This window comes from Vanellus vanellus (assembly GCF_965231255.1).
Source record: "Vanellus vanellus genome assembly, chromosome: 3".
Classification (NCBI taxonomy): Eukaryota; Metazoa; Chordata; class Aves; order Charadriiformes; family Charadriidae; genus Vanellus; species Vanellus vanellus.
The window spans coordinates 84,869,134-84,889,687 of NC_138907.1; the positions used below are offsets into that span (position 1 = coordinate 84,869,134).

The 20,554-nt window shown below is 42.3% G+C and overlaps 1 protein-coding gene across 1 annotated transcript in view; it reads right to left on the bottom strand.

Moving 5' to 3' along the window:
• The window catches only part of FUT9 (fucosyltransferase 9), a gene marked incomplete at its 3' end in the record, with an annotated part of 110,053 nt that extends 90,138 nt beyond the window's left edge, over window positions 1-19,915 (bottom strand). Inside the window, exon 1 of the mRNA XM_082480575.1 lies at window positions 19,773-19,915. The remainder of the gene's footprint in view (window positions 1-19,772) is intronic.
• Window positions 19,916-20,554: the final 639 nt, after the last annotated feature.

The window sequence follows — 20,554 nt, forward strand, 5'->3', positions numbered from 1 at the left end:
TTCATCACCCTGGCAGCTGAAATGTCTGCGATCCAGAAGTTCAACATTAGTACATACTCATATAACTTGCTCATAATTTTTTTCAGGCCAAAACATCAAGTCTAAACTAACTACTTTAAATAGTATCTGCTAATAGAACTGAGAAGACAATAGTATTTCGTAGGCTTAGAAGCTGGAAAGCCTTTTGCATAGAAAGTGTGCTGTGTATGTTCCTAGCTTTCTTTTTTTTTTTTTTTTTTCTGCCTAGTGGCATTTGAGATTTTCATGGAATGGTCTAATTTTCTAAGTTGGAGCATTAAAAGAAAAAAATTCACAACACATATAAAATGATGTGATTGGGTATCACCAGCCCTTTCATGTGCCCATAAGCCATAGGGAAATTAAACACTGAATTTGGAAGAGTAAAGTGAATGCAAAGATATTGCTGCTATAAAACCTATATTAGTTCCCTTTTTTGTGTGCCTCGTTACACTTAACTCAGAAGTCCAGTAAGGCACTTGTGTATATATGAAAGAACTGAAGTCAACTTTCTAGTCCAAGAAGACAGAGCTGGATCTCAGACCTGCTGTCTCCATGCTCTTCTCGTGGAGCAAAGGCAAGTGAGGGAAGTCGAAAAAGTTCAAATGCTCGTGCTGTTCTGACAGTTCGCAGGAAGGGGCACTCGGGATTCCCACCTGCCACATCAACTCCCAACTCAGCTCTGCTGAGAATAACAGTGATAAAGTTATTGAGCCCTACATTTAGTTGGTTTAGCATTTCCTTACACATAAATTTTAATTTCCCAAACTGGAAGGACTTTTAGGTGAAACAACATACAGCACCCCTCATGAAAAGGAGTAGTAAACCAAAATAAGGAGCAGTCTGCATCCCCATGTAAAAGACATTTCCTTTGGCAAAGACAAATTTGATTCTACTCGATCAAAATACTTTCTCTACAAAACAGTATGTAGCACTAATATTACAGGGTCTAATTTAAATGACATCCATTCAGCTGGCAAAATGATAATAACTGCGCAGAAAGTCAGGCTTGCTTTGCAGGTTTTCAGAGAAGATTGCACTTTTATCCTCCATAGCCTTGCAGTTCTAAAAAGAAGTATTGATATGTCATGAACAGCTTCAGAAAATCTTCTTTGGAATAGTGCTGTGAGCATTTATTGCCAAATTTAGGTTGTGCGTCCTTTCATTTTAGCAGTAATTAATGGTATGCATGCACTCATCTATTAGCATCCAGCTTGTATCCATTCACAGAAATTAATGAAAGGACTTTTCTGTAATTAAATTAAGTTGCATTACTACTGCTACTCCAGAAATGAGTGTCAGGATGTTCTCACCTTTTCCCTGATTGGCATATTCCTTAATATAGATGTACATACATATAGAAATGGCAGGACAAAATAAACGATTGTACTGCTGCTCAGGAGAGCATACGTTCTGTAACAGAAAATGGCTTGTACAAGATGTGCCTGAGCTTGCTGAATTTTTGTGATGATTTGTTCAAAACCAAGTAAGAAACTGGAAGAAAGTGGTAAACTGGAAGAAACTTGCTAAATATATAGACTACTCTACTGGTCCATTTGCTGTAAACAAATTTCGTATCAATTCACGTATTATACCAGTGAATTAAGCTGGCTTCTTAAGTTAGTGTGTAGTGTTGGATGAACACAGCTGTGCTGCTCCTAGTCCCACAATGGCTTCAGTGCTGCCGGCTCAGGTGGCCCTGTACTGTACTCCTCCGCTTTCCCAGCTGCAGTGGTGGCTCAGCAAGCTCATCTGGCTCCTTTCCTGCTCTCTACACATCACCCAAGTCAAACACAGGTGATGATATTGGAAACTGAAAGCTCTATAGAAAAATAATTTATAGTCTTAAATAATAATATTTTAAAATATTTAATATTTCAATAATACCATTTTTTTAAAAGGTTAGACATACTCTCCATGGTACTCACTGAAGCTCTTTTGTAGGCTCTCTCCTCTATAGAGGGAGGGACAAGTATTTTCACAGTGTAATTCATCCCATTCTAAGAGAGATGTCCAGAAAGCATAATTAATTGTTCTCTGGAGATGTCTTTCACTGTCCTAACTACAGAGGAAGCCTTGAAGGTTAGCATAGATTTTGGTGGCTAAAGTTCAGTGAGAGGAAAGCCACCCATGAGTACCTTTTGAACCTCTCCAGGCTCAAAACTTTGGGTCGATTATAGTAGGATCATGACCCTGAGGGATGAAATATGGCTAAAGAAAATACAGAATCACAGAATGGTCAGGGTTGGAAGGGACCTCTGGAGATCATTTAGTCCAACCCCCCTGCCAGAGCAGGGTCACCTACAGCAGGTTGCACAGGAAGGTGTCCAGGTGGATTATGAATGTCTCTGGAGTGGGAGACTCCACAACCTCTCTGGGCGGCCTGTTCCAGTGCTCTGCCACCCTCAGAGTAAAGAAGTTCCTCCTCACGTTAAGATGGAACTTCCTATGTTCAAGTTTGTGCCTGTTACCTCTTGTCCTGCCACTGGGCACCACCAAAAAAAGACTGTTCCTGTCTTCCTGACACCCTCCCTTTAAGTATTTGTAAGCATTAATAAGACCCCCCCCCTCAATCTTCTTTTCTCTAGACTAAAAAGACCCAAGTCCCTCAGCCTTTCAGAAGGTGAGAGGCAAAGGTACAGATAATTAGTGAAAAAAAAAAAAAAGATAAAAAATACAGAAATTAAAATACATTGCCATATCAGTACTTAAACCTAACACTTTAGGTGGCTTCACATGGAAGGGTAGGTTACCTTTTAAATGAGTTAAATACTTCACAGTCAGAGGCACATCTCTAGCTTCACGCACTGCCTTTCAAGAAAACTCAGGGGTTTCAAAATGCAAGTATTTAAAGTTGGCTTTCCCAGACGTATTAATGTGCAACTGACCAGTAGCTGAGGATTTGCCTCTAACAAGAAACAATGACCATTCAGGCATATCTATGCTTCAGAAATTAAAACTAGCCTTTCCAGAACTCAGAGAGAGACATAAACCCAAGAATAATTTGTAAAATTAAGATATTGTGGAATTGATATATTCTAGTCACTGGACTGCAAGTCTAGGAAGCATCCAAGTCAAAATTGGTCTATCAAAGAACTGCAGGCTAATAATTCGAAAGGAATTATATGTGCAACTATGAAACTACATATTACAATTAGAAAATGTATCTTTTCCAGCTTGTTACAATTTTGACAAAATTTTTGCATGAAAACACTTTTCTTTGGGTTGGAGGAGGTCGTGAAATGTTAACAGGGAAAGACGCCTACTTCCTGCCTACCACCAAGTTATTTGCAGCCATTGACAAAATAATTATCTGGGAAATATTAATGTTCTTGTTGACTTGCTCCTGCTTCAGAGACGTTCCAGTCTAAACAAGGAGTCACAAATTTCAACGGTTTGTTCTCTTCCATTATCCATACCAGAGAAGACTTACCACAAACATTAGGGCTTTCACTGAAATCATATATACGATTTGGTAATGGCTCAAGGAGCATTAAGAAGTATGAATTCCTAATTCAACTTGAATAAATCAGATTTTTAAGGACTTGAGCAAGGCTTTTCTAGTGCTACAGAAACCTACGTAAGGGTTTGCTTTGTAAAATAAAGTGTGAAAAGCTAGATTAGATTAAGTTGAGTTATCATGTTAGTACGTTGTTGCTTTCAAGGATCCAGGAGCAAACATGATAAAAGTCTCTGCCACAAAGACTTAAAAATCTTAAATAGGAAGAGCAACAAAGAACTGGTAAAATAAAGATCTTTTTGAGTAAACAGTCTGTCAAAAATGAATATCTATGGGAAAATTAGTATCTATGGGAAAGTGACAGCTATCTACTTTAATCTGAAGCATAATTCCCTGAACTAAAACATTCTTTTACTCCCTTGGCCATTAACTTATTTTATGCCTTTGCCACAGACTTGAACACCTTCTAAAAAACAAATGGAGACAAAGTGGCGAAGCAGTGTGGGAAAAGTATACTATTGTTCACTGCACTATATCTATTATGTGAAAGTAGAGAGATCTTCAGTTTCCCAAACTGCCCGCTAAGCACTTTTTATAAAAACATTAAATTCGCTCAAGGTTTCTATTATTAGTACCTCTCTGTATTTCTAAAGGCTCCTAAGTGTTGCTTTTTAATGCCTTAAAGTGAAGTATAAAGATAAAGCCTATCAAGGGACTCAGTTGCCACTTTGGGTAATGCTAAGTTGAGCGTTCAGACACCAGTAACGCATATCAGCCCTCAAGCAACTGCAGCCCCGTATGCCCAAGCTCGTGGTGCTCACGTGCCTGGTCGGTCCTTCAAGCCCTGACCCTGCCAAGGTTCTCAGGGCACAAAGTGACTTGCAAGACGCAGCAGTCTCACCCCGCAGAGAGCACCAATACTTTTTCTGAGAACGTGCTTACCAGAGCAGATGTCTAATGCAGGAGGGGGGTGGGGGAGGGAAGAAGGCGGCAAAAAATAAAAATAAAAATCACAGGAAACCCAAGACTTTTTGAAACTGGAGTAAATGAAATTCTGTCTTGGGAGACAGACAACCCCACTGCATCTGATCTATAGAGAGTATTAGATTTGAGACAGTCTGCCTCCCAGGAGGTTCCCGTTAACCAGAAAGTCCTTGTTATTCGGCAAGACAACTTTTTCATCTTCCCCTCTTGGAACTGTTCAGTTTGCTTTTAAATATTTATTCAGCCAAATAGCAAGCAATTGACTCCGCGGACCAATGTCAGTCCACTCTTCTGTGAAGGAAGAGGGTCAGGTTTAAATTCCTCCTCCATTAGCTATTTAATCAATTATCCAAATTGGCAAAGTTTCAAGAGGAGAAAGTCACTTACTTCATCCCAAAATAACCATTCATTCAGTAGTTAGGTCACATTTCTAACCTGAAAGTGCCTGTGAGTGAAATTTTTTTTCCAACTTAGAAGTGTGGGTATGTTTTGAAAAGGTCATCCACCTAAATGGTAAGTGCTCTAATTACTGGATATTTGGGCATCAATTAGCAGCATGTTCTAATTATTTTGGAGAAAAGGCAGGTCTAGCTTATACGCTTACTTTCAGGGGAGAGTAGGCACTCCCCTAGTGCTGAAAGTAGGTGTCTTTAAGGTGGACGTTGTACATGTATTACTGTCCCACCATATTTCCCTGAAGCTATCCCTCCTTCTGCTTGCTGATTTCTCTGATTCCCACTCTAACTCGTTGATTATCTGTGCTTTGCAGGGGAAACCTAACTCAGGGTAGAGAACAAGTCTTTCTAAACAAATTACCCGTCAGTTAGACATTGCAACGCTTGACAGTTGCATCCAAAAAGAAGTTTGGGTACAAAGGTAGAACAATTCATTACTTCACTTTTGGTGTCTTTTCCCCACATTAGATGAAGCATACACATTTAAGTGTTTGTGATCTGGACACCATTCCCCAAAAAGTTAAGTGGTACAGACTGGGTAGAGGGCAACGTGCACATAGAGCAGAGAGCTATGTAAAGTCACGACACTGAACAGGCAGTTTGACACAGAGGGGAATGCTAATCACGAAGTCTGATTTAAATTTCACCCAGACAGAAATTAAGCACCCTACTTAGGATTTGAAGGACGTGCGTCTGTCTGTCCAGGCTTCAGATTTTGTCAGCAAAGTAGATGTATTTTTTTTTTTTCTTTTTAGAAACTTGAAGGAAGACAAAAAGAAATGAAATAAAGCTTTTCTTTTAAAATAAAAATAAAAGAGATGTGCTGGTGCTCCCCTAATAACACTGTGATTAGATTTGCTGTCTAAAACGTTGCCAGCCTGAGTTCAATTCTGCTGATTCCCTGCTCTAGCTGTGGCACTGCAACCTGCTACTCCCAGAGACCGTTCTGAGATAAAACACTGGCCACAGCTGTAGGAAACCTTGAAAATTTCTTTGCCCACACAGAAGAGGTGAACGACTCTTTAGCCTAGTGCCTGATGGACCTGCCCAAGGAATGGGTACCTGGTTGCAGAACTTAGTCCATGGGCTGGCACGATGAAAGATTTACACACTCCTTGAACTTGTTCAGTCTTCAGAAAACTTAAGGTTCTCATCATAGAATAGTTTGGGTTGGAAGGGACCTTTAAAGCTCATCTAGCCCAACTTCCCTGCAATGAGCAGGGACATCTTCAACCAGATCAGGTTGTTCAGAGCCCCGTCTTACCTGACCTTGAATGTTTCCAGGGATGGGACATCTACCACCTCTCTGGGCAACCTGTCCCAGTGTTTCACCACCCTAAACATAAAAAATTTCTTCCTTCTGTCTAGTCTAAATCTACCCTATTTTAGTTTTAAACCATTACCCCTTGTCCTATTGCAACAGGCTCTGCTAAAAAGTCTGTCCCCATCTTTTTTGTAAGCCCCCTTTAAGTACTGAAAGGCCTCAGTAGGGTCTCCCTGGTGCCCTCTCTTCTCCAGCCTGAATAACCCCAACTTCTTTTGGGGACATACACAAATAAAAATTTTAAGACGACAAAATGAGTTAGGAATGGGCAACTCCAGGGCAAGGTGGCGGTGGAGTTTGCTGTTCAGAGCCGAGGAGACTGCCACCTGACTGGGAGAAGTAATGTGGGTTTGCAGTGAATCCCAATTACCATACATTGGTTTGGTTTGCAAAGTGTGCATGAATCAGACTTCTTTTGAAGCAAAGCAAATTGGAAGCTCTGCTTACAGTATGTACCAAATGTACTATAACCTGCAGTGGGGACAAAAGGATCGGAACTACTTAGTCCTTTGAATAGCCTCAGACTGCATGCAGGGTATTAGCATTTGGTCCAAGACACCAGACTAAATCTAGCCTATGGTAAAACACATCGATCACATACCTTAAATATAAGGACCTTGGCACCAGCTGCTTTGATCTACCGGTCTGCTCCCATTGTGCTGAATTACTTGCTAATACAGACAAATACATCCAAGTCACATTTCTGCTGCCTAAAACCATTAATGTATTTAGCTGTATGTCTCTGTGTGGATTTTGCCCTCAATCATCACAGTTAATTGTTAGTGAAAACTTCAAATTCTCTCTTTTTTTTTTCTTTTTTTTTTTTTTCCCAGGGCAAATAAAATATCTTTTCAATAATTAAGCAAGAAGTGACAATTTAGGAAACGATGCAAAGGAAAAGATGGAAATTAAGAACTGAAATAAAACTAATCTGAGGAATAGAAGAAACAAAGGCAGGAAGAAAGTGTCACACAAGGATAGATCAGTAATGACTAAGAGGGAACAGATTAGAGAGGAAAACAGGTAAACAGATGGTAATGAAGCAGGAGGAAATACAATTTTGAAGTAATAGTTTGTAGAAAGCTGAAAAAATATACATATCAGCAGATAGCGTAGTTTACTATCTAGACTGATCAGTGATTATTCTCCCAGTTCTATAGCAGCCTTTTCTCACTGCTGTTGAAATAGCCTGTGATTAACACATATCACCTTCCCTTCATAGCATCAAAAATGTTCTCCGTGTTTTGGGGAAGATCTGTGCTAAAACAATTTTGTACTGTAGGAAGAGGCATGGCTGGAGCTGGGGACTGGGAACCTAGTGCCTCAGCTTCCATTTCTAGCTTTGCATCTCTGACCTTCAGAGAGGCGTAATTCTGGAGTCATTTTTTCTACTTACCTGAAAACTACTGATAATCCATACCCATTACACAGCATTAAGCACTTACAAAAATGGGGCAAAACCATCAAAATGACTTACTCTATAACAACCCCGTGAAAGGAACAAATATTATCTGCATAGTAACGCGAGCAAAAAGAATTACAAATTAGGCTAATCCAACAAAGTTCAAGAAAAGAGATAAATTCATAAATCCACCACAGGAAATTGCCCTATTAGGGAGGAAAAAACAAAAAAAAAACCAACCAAAAACCTGACTCTCAGGGAGCAGGATTTGAATCAGGGAATCAGGTAGGGTGCCTGAGGAGCTCAGCTGCTCTTGCGGAGCAGGGGGAATAGGAGTATATATGTATGTATGTGTGTGTATTTATATACATATATTCCTACATAAATGTATATATATACAAACTTAAACAATTATGTGCTTAAGACCCAGTGTTTCTGTTCAGCAGATTAGACTATTGTCTTTATATACCTTAACACAGAAAGCTGCAGGTTTTCCTGGTAACACCCAATAAGATATCATATTCTTTCCTGTAGATCTAGAGCTGCCTGACATTTTTTCAGAGGAGAATGAAAGACAATTTGATGTTTTTACATCAAAATATCTCTTGGAATTGTGCAAATTTCAAGAAAAAAATTGTTTGAAAAAGTAAAAAAGGCATATTTTTCAGTTTCTACTCTGAAATAGCTTTCCATTGCAGTGGTTTTTTCATCATACAAGGTAACAAATTATTTTAGTTTTATCATAATCAGTCTTCTAAATTTATCTACAACTAGATGGTCCTACAAGCAGAATTACTGACTAAAAAAAATATCTTTATCCGTAGAAATGTTCAACCTTATGTTTTTGTTCTTTTCAGAATAGAAAACTGGCGAAACTGTAAAATTTCCCATAAACAAAATGGTATTTTCATATGGCTGAGTGCTTCATTACTAACTATGCAACAGATTCATAACATTTTTTTTTCTATGTATCTTAGGTGTTAAGGAAAACAGAATTTGTTCCTCAGTGATGAACACTGCATAATATGGTCACAAAATCATTATCTGAGAAAGTGAGTTGTCTCCACAGCTAGTCTGTTTTGCCTCATAATAAGATTGAGAGGAACGCCGTGATGTGAAAGCTAATTAAATTTGGGCCTATTTGAAAGTGCCAAGATGATGTGGGATGAAGCAACCTATTTTAATAACAGGTAGCCTCCCAGTTTCAAGTTGTACTTCTAAGACTGACATTTGTCTCCACATTTCGTAATCACATCTTATAAATGTGAAAATATGGTGACTGCTGGTACTTTCTTTGGTTACCCACTGCTGTAGTTTGCAGGTTTGGGTCAACTACTTATTTGATTTTACTCAATTAAGTTGACGCATTCATACTGTATTTTATACGTACACACACATACCAGCCATTTTCCTATTTATTTCATTGATTTGCCTGAAATTAAGTTACTCCCAGGCTTATGCTGGATATTATCAACTGGGTAAAAATTCCCAGTGCCGAGTTTCATAGCATTGCTGCTGTGTTTCTCCCCAAGGTGCAATTAGTTTGGAATTCCTTCCCATTGGCTATTGGTATCACTTTTCATGCAAGGCTTAAACTTCTCTTGTCTGGAAAGATCTAAAAACCAGAAGTAATTATTGTTATTAACGTTTTTGTTAGTTATGATCACTTTAACAACGCAAATGCTCTCAGCTGCTTGCGTTTGCCTGCCCTAACATACCTGTGGAAAGAAGGCTCTGCATCTCAGGGGGGCCTTAAGGAAACACACTTTACCTAGCTGCGTGTGTTCTAACCACCAGAATATTTTAGATGTTATTTTGAAATCTTCGTATTGCTTTCCCCTTAAATATTCTTTAGTTAGAATCTCAAATACTATCAGCTTGCTGCGAGGGGGCACGCGGGCCAGTGCTGGAGGCCCAGTAGGTGTGGAGGGAAGAAAGTGCAGGAAGGCAGGTACAGAGCATCCCGGCTCAGCGAGGTCAAGTAACGGGGGATTTTGGCTGTGTCCCCCAAGAAGCTTTGCTGGGGAGGAGCTGGTCATTCCTTTGCTCCCCATGTGTTGTGCAGCACGGATGGCGGGCAAGCCGCTGTAGGGGAGGCACGGAGACCAACTGGGAAGTGGACTTTGATTCCTTCCCTGAGCTCCTCACCTTCACCTTTAGTATCAGTGCTAGTATTTAATATAGGAGATCCGTTGTCTCTTAGTGTAGGTGTTTGAGGCGAATGTTGTTTGGGGCAAGCATTCTCACTTAAAATGCTTCTAATTTTTCCAATTCTAGAATTAGCAAGTTTGTTATGCTCCAAAATGGCATTGGTTGGATATTGCATTTTCTTTCTCCATTCAGCTAAATAGTGTTGCTTAAAAACTCTTTTTTTAAGTCTGGTAGTTGCAAGAAACTGATTAGCATTTGTGTCAGACCAAGCTTACTTCATTTTACTTAAACATTGGCCTTTAAACTATGGGTATTTAGAAATGCTGAATAATAGTCTTAAGCAGTTGGTTTGTGAAAAATCTTGTATTGCCAGCTTAAATAAAATGTAAAATTGGTATAGCCTGGGTTGATAGCCTTGGCTGTTTAGCTGAGAAATTTTATTCCAAACATAACAATATAGGCAATAATAATAACTTGATTGCTTTCTTAGTGTAGTTGGATGTCCTCCCATTCCATTTAAATGCAATATTCAGCAGTAGTGACCATCAACTATTTCCCATTTCAAATTCTTAATTTCAAAAGTTCATGATTTTTCATTTTTCAAATTAAATTAGGGATCTTCCACTACTGACCCATATTAATCATAGAATGGGTTGGGTTGGGTTGGATTGGAACAGACCTTAAAGATCATCTAGTTCCAACCCCCCCGCCATGGGCAGAGACACCTTCCACCAGACCACATTGCTCAAAGCCCCATCCAGCCTGGCCTTGAACACCTCCAGGGATAGGTCACCCACAGCTTCCCTGGGCAACATGTTCCAGTGTCTCACCACTCTCACAGTAAAGAATTTCTTCCCAATATCTAGGCTAAATCTACTCTCTTTCAGCCTTAAACCATTACCCCTCATCCTATAACTACATTCCCTGATAAAGAGTCCCTCCCCATCTTTCCTGTAGGCCCCTTTTAGGTACTGGAAGGCTTCTATAAGGTCTCCCTGGAGCCTTCTCCAGGCTGAACAACCCCAACTCTCTCAGCCTGTCTTCCTAGGATAGGTGCTCCAGCCCTCTGATCATCTTTCTGGTCCTCTAATAATGCCACTTCTAATTTCAAAACATGAATTATTTCTTTTGAAAAATATTTTTGATGAAGAATTACAAATCAAGTTCTACCATCAGTTCTACCCTCTCCTTCTAAGCCAAGACTTTCACTGCTTTACCAAAGAATAACGAGGACTCAATTCTGCTAAAGTCAGAGTACTTCACAGAATCACAGAATCACAGAATTATCAGAGTTGGAAGGGACCTCTAGAGATCATCTAGTCCAACTCCCCTGCTAAAGCAGGATTGCCCAGAGCACATTACTCAGGACTGCATCCAGGCGGGTCTTGAAAATCTCCAGGGAAGGGGACTCCACAACCTCCCTGGGCAGCCTGTTCCAGTGCTCTGTCACCCTCACCGTAAAGAACTGTTTCCGTGTATTTGAACGGAACTTCCTGTGTTCTAACTTGTGCCCATTGCCCCTCGTCCTGTCACTTGGAACCAATGAAAAGAGCCTGGCTCCATCCTCCTTCAACCCACCCTTTAGATACTTGTATGCCATAATAAGGTCTCCCCTCAGCCTTCTCTTCTCCAGGCTAAAGAGTCCCAGCTCTCGCAGCCTTTCCTCATAAGGGAGATGCTCCAAGCCCTTAATCATCTTAGTTGCCCTTCGCTGGACTCGCTCCAGCAGTTCCCTGTCCCTCTTGAACTGGGGAGCCCAAAACTGGACACAGTATTCCAGTTGTGGCCTCACCAGTGCCGAGTAGAGGGGGAGAATGACCTCCCTCGACCTACTGGCCACACTCTTCCCTATGCAGCCCAGGATTCCATTGGCCTTTTTGGCGACAAGGGCACATTGCTGGGCCATGGATAATTTACTGTCTACCACAACCCCCAGATCCTTCTCCTCCAAGCTACTTCCCAGCAGGTCAGCCCCTAACCTGTACTGGTGCCTAGCGTTCTTCCTCCCCAGGTGCAGGACCTTGCACTTGGTTTTGTTGAACCTCATTAGGTTCTTCTCTGCCCAGCTCTCCAGCCTGTCCAGGTCACGCTGGATGGCAGCACAGCCCTCTGGGGTGTCAGCCACCCCACCCAGTTTGGTATCATCAGCAAACTTGCTGAGGATACACTCTGTCCCCTCATCCAGGTCATTAATGAATATATTAAACAAAATAGGACCAAGTATTGACCCCTGGGGGACCCCACTGGTTACAGGCCTCCAACTAGACTCTGTGCCGCTGATCACAACCCTCTGAGTTCTGTCCCGCAGCCAACTCTCAATCTACCTCACTGACACCTCATCTAGCCTATACTTCCTCAGCTTCCTAATGAGGATGTCATGGGAGACAGTGTCAAAAGCCTTGCTAAAGTCAAGGTAGATGACATCCACGACTTTCCCCTCATCCAGCCAACCAGTTATAACATCATAGAAAGCTATCAGATTGGTCAAGCACGATTTACCCTTGGTAAATCCATGTTGACCACTTCCAATAACTTCCTGTTCCTCAACGTGTTTGGAGATGACATCCAGAATGAGTCGCTCCAATACCTTCCCAGGGACAGAGGTTAGACTAACCGGTCTGTAGTTCCCTGGGTCCTCCTTCTTGCCTTTTTTGAAGATTGGAGTGATGTCGGCCTTCCTCCAGTCCTCAGGCACCTCTCCTGTTCTCCATGACTGTTCAAAGACGATGGAGAGTGGTCTAGCAATAACATCCGCCAGCTCTCTCAGCACTCGCGGATGCATGCCATCAGGGCCCATGGACTTGTGAATGTCCAGCTTGGCCAAGTGGTCTCTGACCCGGTCCTCCTCAACTGAGGGAAAATCTTCCACTCTCCAGACCTCCCCCTTTGCCTTCAGAGGGTGGGATTCATGAGGGACAGCTTTAGCAGTGAAGACCGAAGAAAAGAAGGCATTCAGTAACTCTGCCTTCTCTGCGTCCTCCACCACTAGGGCACCTGTCTCATTCACCAGTGGGCCTACATTTTCCCTAGTCTTCCTTTTTCTATTGATATATTCAAAGAACCTTTTCTTATTGTCTTTAACTGCAGTGTCTTTTACTACTTATTGTCTTTAACTACTTTAACTACTATTGTCTTTAACTACTTGTCACATGACTAACTTAATGTACACAATCAGCCAATCTACTGGAATACACACATTCCTAAAGCTCTGCATCTACATAAATGATTTCAGGATTGGTGACTTCGTTCAGCTTAACCTCAATTTTAAGGAAGGTCTTTCTTCTTCTGTAGTTTAAGTCCCTGAAGAAACTTAACTGAAATCCTATTCTTTCGGAATATGCAGTTCCACTGAAATCACAATGGCCCACAAAATTGAACTAATTTTGCAGAAGTTTTGGTTTGAAAGAAAAACCTCAAAAAAATAAATATTCAAATTGTTTCTGACATGTTGGGACGTGTATTACAACATTTTACATTTCAGTCTATCCAAAACAATTTGGGGAAGAAACTTTGGGTTTTTGGAGGACTTCCAAATTTGTCTTTCGTTTCAAAAGGAGACATTTGTAATCTCAAAAATCTCCGAAATGTCACCCTGATAAGTAGAGAAAACCAGTTTCGTTGCTTTATGAGCCTGCTTCACCCCGTGGTGTCTGGCATGGTCTACTTGCCACCTGCATCCATCTGTCCTTGATTAGCAATCTGCTCCGGGTACTGCTGTTGGTACCTGACTTCCTAAGATGTGGTGACTCATCTGAAGAACGTCTTTGAATATATGGGGAATTAATGCTGCTTAATTATTTAGAAGCTGTTTAAAAATATTTTGAAGTCCCACCCAGTGTCTCCATCTGGGTTGAAAATATAGGTGAAAAAAAGCCTCAGGAGCAACTGTGAGGAAATGTGAAGACAAAAATGTAAACAAGATGCTTAGTGATTAATTTATCGTAAGTACGGGCAGTTTTCAATCAAAGTAGTTTAAATCAGCAATTGGACTCGTAGTTCAAATCAGTAAGTCATCATATATTAAATGATCCTATTTAATCGTGGACTATATTTATGCTTTTTCATTATTTTCTTAGAAAATATTTGAGCATCACTAACTTTTAATCATTAAAGCATACTAATGAACAGTCAAATATAAGCATTATACAAAATTTGATACCACTTTTTGTTAATCACAAAGAAGTCTGCATCTGTTACTTGTTCATATTTTTAAGTTGTGCATTTTAATATGAAAAATTATGATTTATATTTTGATCTTAGCTAGATGTTTTAGGATGGAAGCTGATATACAATTAAAGTGCAGAAAATATTTTCTAGGACTGGTTTATTAGGTAAATGAAACAATAATAAAGGTTCTAGATAAATATAAAATTTTAAGAATACTTTCCAAACTTAAAAAACTCACACTCATTTCCTAAATGAAAAAATAACTTTGAAGGAAGTATCTGTTTTATGTCATTGTGTCCTTCAAAGTTTAGACCTTATAGATCTCTGTTTCTCCCTTCCATTCTGACACCGAAATGGGAAAACAGACTTTCCTGCAGTTTCAGTTCTAACACACTTCCTCAGTTTGAAACTGCTGTAGTTGCGGTCCTGGATAAACTAAAAGGAAGAAGACATCTGCAGAAAAGACAAGAGAACAGCTGGATTACCACTTAAATATTCATTTTCAGTGTTCAGTTGGTGGCTTCCCTTAGTTCGGTAGCTTTCGCTATGTAGTAGATTAAGGCTGTAGTATAAAACAACTGCAATAGTTTAAAATAGTTTTTTTTTTTTTTTCTCCAAAAAGAGTAGTAGGCTTAATTTACACAAAACAAGCTATTATACATAAAAATCCATTATAAATAATAGATTTTTGTTATTTTTTTTCTGACATTTTCTGCTGCTGAGTGGCAGACATTAGGGGGAAAAAGCAACACCCCAAACATTAGTATTGGGGTGGTTTAGTTTAGCCAGGTATGGGAGTACATGGTTAAATCACTGTCTAATGTCACATCAAAAATGGAGCATTATACAGTAATGAAATATGAACAAGTACAAGGCGGTTTGCTCATGGATTATACATGTGTTCCAGAACCAAATATCTGACAACATGGAATTAACAGTCTCTCTACAAAGTTAAAAAAAAAAAAAAAAAAGTGTGAAAGCTTTTTTCGAAACAAAAGAAAAATATTTGTGTGTTTTTAATTTATTTCTCTCTGCTCCAGTTTGTGAAATACAAACACGCATTTCCAGTACGACATCCTTGAAGGACTAAATGTCTTGGGGGACTCGTAATCACATTTTTGGAGCCTTTCACCTCTAGTTCACCGATTCAAATCCAGCCAACATGCAGTAGTGATGGAAAATCATTACGATTTGAAAGCTGGTTTGTGGCTTGTGTGAAATGAACTGGTTATTTCACCCCATTTCTTAGAGGATCTTGGAAACACACTCGGCACTTTTGAAAGCGCCGGCACTGAGAATACCGAGCTCCTCGCAGGATCTGGCCAGGTCCCCACAGAGCCACAACCGTGACTGGTTTCTTTGAGGTTGGCAGAGGCCAAGGCTAACAAATAAAATCCCATTCCAGGCAAATTTCCTCAGTACGTTGACCACTTGGAGCAAAGATGTCCTTAGCCACCTGGAAGATCTCGGTGGGCAAACATTTTCTCCATGTCGAGTACCCGGCCAACCTGGGCTGAAATGGCAGCTCAGTGTGGGGTCACCGCATTGCACTGCTGCTTTCTATGCTCTGCAGACGCTGGGTGTAAACAGAGTTTAATTTTCTATTTCTGCCAATCTGGTACTTTTCATTAGCATTAAAGATATTTAATTTAAGAGGAAGAACAGCAGAAAGACACCACAGAAATGACTATGTTCTTTGAGGGCGAGAGTGCATTAGTCTTTTTTTTTTTTTTTTTTTTTTTTTTTTTTTTTACACAGAGGTACATACCCAGTTAGGAACAGTTAATAAATTGTCTTTCGTCAAGATCATACCCACCATATCGTATTCTAGAAAATGTATCTAGCAATAGTTTTCATCATTAGCTACAAATTATCTCAGTTCTCTGTTTTGCAGTGAAGGCTTTAAATTGTCTTCTTTATGATTTCGTTTCCTTTACGTTGGGGACCATTCTTCACAAAAGGTACCTCTCTTTTCAAGAAAATATACACATCATTTTTTCTGAACATTTAATATGTTTTATTAGGAGCTCCCTCACAGGAAAGAAATAACAGTCTGTCCTCATTAACCACTAAATATAAAGTGGAGAAATTAAAACATTCGGATGTCATGTCAGCTATATACATTGTCTTCTATGATGTCACATTTGATTTTCTTTTTTTATGACTTTGACAGCATCATATTAAAAATTTGATTGCACAGTGACAGGATGGGCTTTGAATTATTCAGCTTATGAGTACGCTCTTACAGGAAGACTATTTTGTATTTCTTGCCATTTCTGAAAAACTGACATTTAAAAAAATGTAAAAGGAAAGGGAAAATGATTGCTAATAACTAACTAATAACTCACGCTTGGCAAAGGTAACCTCATTTTAATAGAATATCACGCAAATTAAAACCAGATTAAAAATAACACGCAACGTATTTCAAAAGTCACTGGAAACGTAATTCTCTGGATGACCTTTTGGCCCCAGTGAAATCGATGGCAAGACTCCAATTCCGTTTTGGTGGAGCCAGGACTTCCTCCTAAATGAAGAAAACCCCTACGTTTCCAATCTGGTTTTAGTAGCTAAATGTCAGAATTCTTGTGGTGTTTAAGTAAATTTTCTTTACCCATCCCTTCTCTTAGCTCTTAATAGCTCCAGCTAATGATGCTTACTGAAGTCAGTGGGGCTTTTTCCATTTGATTCCCATGATGGAGTCAGACCCTTAAAGTTGGAACCTCTTAGGTAAATTTTGGAATAGTCTTTCAGGGTTTATACTGTGTATTTTCCTATGATGACTGGGTTCTGCCAGCTTCTTGTGTTCCGTTTTACCTCTATCTAATGTTAAATAAGCGCAGTCATTTGTATCAAATAATTTTGTATCAAAATCAAATTCATTTATATCAAAGAACTTCAGCTGTAACCCTTTTCAGATTGACCAAATTTGTCTTTTCTTCATTACAATTCAAGGTTATTTTTAAATCACCAGGATATTTTTAAAAACACTAAAGTTGGAAACATCTGCTCTCCAGCTTGATTAAATCGAGCTAGTCCTTTCATAGCAGAACCATAAAACAAATAATGCCATTTTAAGAAACATTCTAATCCCACCACCCAAAATGAAATTTTAGTGGTATCAGATATGAAAACATCATTCAAAGTCAAACGCTTTTTCCAGTAAACACGACTATTATTTAACTAGTTGGGCCCAATAAAACTGCCCATAGCTATACATACATTATTCTTGCTCACAAGAATTATTTCAGCTGAGCTGTCTGGGCAGGTAAGAACTACAGGCTTGAGTACAGCTCCGAAGGGTAAAGCGTGGAATATTCCATACGAGACACAAAATAAATCCTTCTAGCTATGGCAATGGGGAAAAATACAAATGATCTTTTCACATCCTGGTTCCTCAAAAACGGTTAGCAGAGATGCCTTTGATTCTGCTCACAGCAGTGCCTGGGGAGCATCTCATACTGATTTAGCTGGGATCAGAATCATGACCACAGTTATACCAAGAAGCGCACTCGTATTCCCTCAGAGATATCTGAGGTTTATTCAAGAGTTTAGTTTGTCATTAAAAATATATATTTCGCTGTTCTTCATCTCTCTTCTAACATATCTCTATTACAATTCGAAGATGACAAGAGTGCCTGTTCTCACTATAAGCAACAAAAAATTAGTTATGGATCACTTACACTACATTATTTTAGTTCACCTATTTAACATGAATCTAGTCTGTTTCAACACAGGGATCATTCTGGGACAGCATTTTTTCGTTCTTAAATGAACAGTTACACACTAGTGTTGCTTTCCTACTGATAAGCCAAACTTACTTCAAAATGTACAATTGGAAACAACATATCACCATTCAGTAACATTTCATCCTGCGAGATCAATGTCAGTCTGCAAATATTCTGCCGGAAATAAAAATGCAGGGGCTTCCAGGACAAAATCCTTCTGTCCTTATCGTTTACTGCTCAACCTCTACTCACTCAGGCAAACTCCAGTTGACGGCAACAACAAATGGTACCTTTACAAGTGCAAAGTAAAAACTGCAAAATAATATAGCCCTCTACCAATTTCATGTGGTTTTAACATCCGTCCTCATCAAGGGCTCCATGGTTTAACCACTGTTTCCAAAAGACACTATTGACTAAACTGAAATCAGAATCAGACCATTTCCCTTACAACTCTTTTTGGATTGACTGAGAACAGGCTGACCATTACAGGTGACAGAGAAACTTATTTCCTTAATAACCTTTACATCTTATTGTTTCAGACTGCCACCAGCCATGGCAGTTAAGATGTGATGAAACCTTTCTGACGAGCCTCACACAGATTCCTCTCTGTATTGCAAGAAGAAAACTCATCATCCTGTAAATTGTACAGAAACGCTAAATTTACAGAATTGCAAGCTTTCCCTTCCCACAAATCTGGTGTGTTACTTGCACGTAGAATCGCTTGAATTCCTTTACCCAGTGTAATGCAGGACTAAGCAGTCCACTGAAAGGGAGAAAGAATGCTAGGAAAAAAGTGTAAGTGAAACACATGAAAAAAACAATGCCAAACCAAGCAAAAACTCCAACAAAATTTAACAAAAAGCAGGAATTGTGGAAAAAAGAAAAAAAAAAAAAAAAAAAAAAAAGAGACATTTCCCCCCAGCCTCTTTCACTCTTAAGTGTTATCACAGCACCAGCTTCTGGAGAAGGGAGTGAAGATTTAGTGTGAATCTTATATTCGTACTTGTTGGCTATTTGGCAAAGAGGCAAGAGGTTGCTCTTTTTTTTTTTAAAGGCAGTTTCCAGGTCTTCAACATTACTCTGAGCCACAGATGCTAAATAAAAGAAGGGGGGAAGCACTGCTGCCATAACAACCCTTCGACAGGGAACTATTGGGATACGGATAGCTACTACACTACCTACAACCAACCGTGTGCATCATGACACATAAAAACCAGAAAACGCTTTTCAGCCACAGCATCCCATCTTTCGCACTCCCGGCTCTGGGCAGCGAATGCAAAACAAGCACAGACTTCTCCTCCACCACCCCCCCACCCCGAGCTTTATTTAATTAATTATTGGGGAGTAGCGGGGGGGTGGAAGGTGTCAGGAAAGTCCATTTGAGCGCTGAGTTCTGCCCGAAACCGCCCCCCGTTCCCCGCGGACCTGCGGGAAGGACCGAGCTCGGCTGCACCCGGCGAGTCCGGTGGCGGGTCCGGGAGGGGGGACCGGCAACCGGGACCCTCCCCCCGCCTCCCGGGGGGCGACTCCGGGGAAGCAGCCAACTCCGCTTTCTCACCTTCGAATGGTCCCTTGCAAAAAGTTAAACGCGCTGCCCACTCCTCCGAGCCGCCCCGGGTGGGAGGGGGCTGCGGGGGGTGGTGTTGTTGGGGGGTGTCAAGGGGCTCCTGGCCCCGGTTGGGGAACGGGGCTGTCCGGGTGTCTGTGTACGCGTCTGTGCGTGTGCGAGACCCCCGTGGGAATGGGCAGCGGTGCCCGGGAGGGGCAGCGGGGCGGGAGCCCCTTCCCCCACCGCCCCCGCGGAGCCCCGGGGACACCCCTGCTGCCCCGCGGACCTCCCGCCCCTGCGGGGAGGGCGCAAGCCCGGGCCGGGACTCCCGGTTCTCCCGGGGACGGGGGCAGGCGTGAGCGCGGTGCCTCCCCCCGCGACCCCCCCCCCCCCCCCCTTCCCCCGGCGCTCATCCCCGGGGCCGCTCCGGGATGGGATGCGGGGGGAGGGGGAGAAAGGAGGCGGGGGAGGGGGGGATGCACGGCAGGTGCTTATTGGGATGGGGGGGGGGGGACACGACAGGGCCCGGTGACTCACCCGTCCGAGGCGGGGGCTGCGGGTAGCGCGGCGGCGCTGCCCCCGGGGCGCGGGGGGCGGCGGGGCAGGAGCAGCAGCGGGCGCGGGAGCAGGGGGGAACGGCGGGGCCCGGGCTGCTCCTTGGGCGCGCTCTCGCTGCCCATCCCCGGCGCTGCCGCTGCCGCCGCCGCCGCCGGAGGAGGATGCGAGGGAGAGTCAGCCCCGAGCGCGGGCACGCGCGGCGGCGGAGGGGGGCGGGGAGCGGAGCGGGGGCGCGCAGCGGAGGGGGAGCAGCTGGGAAGCGCGGGCGCTCGCTCGTTCCTGCAGCCCTCCGTCCCTCGGCCCTTCAGCCCTCATTTGCTCATCCCTCCATCCCACGTCCTCCCGTCCCTCCATCCTTCACCCCTCCATCTTTCCATCCCTCAACCCCTCCATCCATTATCCCTCCACCCCTCATCCATCCATCCATCCCGCCGTCCCTCCGCTCCCCCGGCCTCGCGGAGCCGCCGTCCTCCCCACGGTCCCCCCCACGTCCTCCGCCGCAGGGTGGCCCCGGAGCCCCCTCCCGGGGGCGCGGGGGGCGCGCAGGCAGGGCCGGGGGGCGCGGGCGCGCTGCTGCCCCGCCGGCGCGTCCCCGCGGCAACTCTCCCACTCTCCCCCCGGGAAGGGCGACCTGCTCCTCTGAAGGGCAGGAGGTCCCCAGGCCCCCTTCCTCGCTTCCCCCTCCAGCCCCGAGGGGAAAAGCTCTGGTAGCGCTTGCCCGTCCTGGTCTTCCTTTTTTCTTCCTTTTTTTTTTTTTTTCC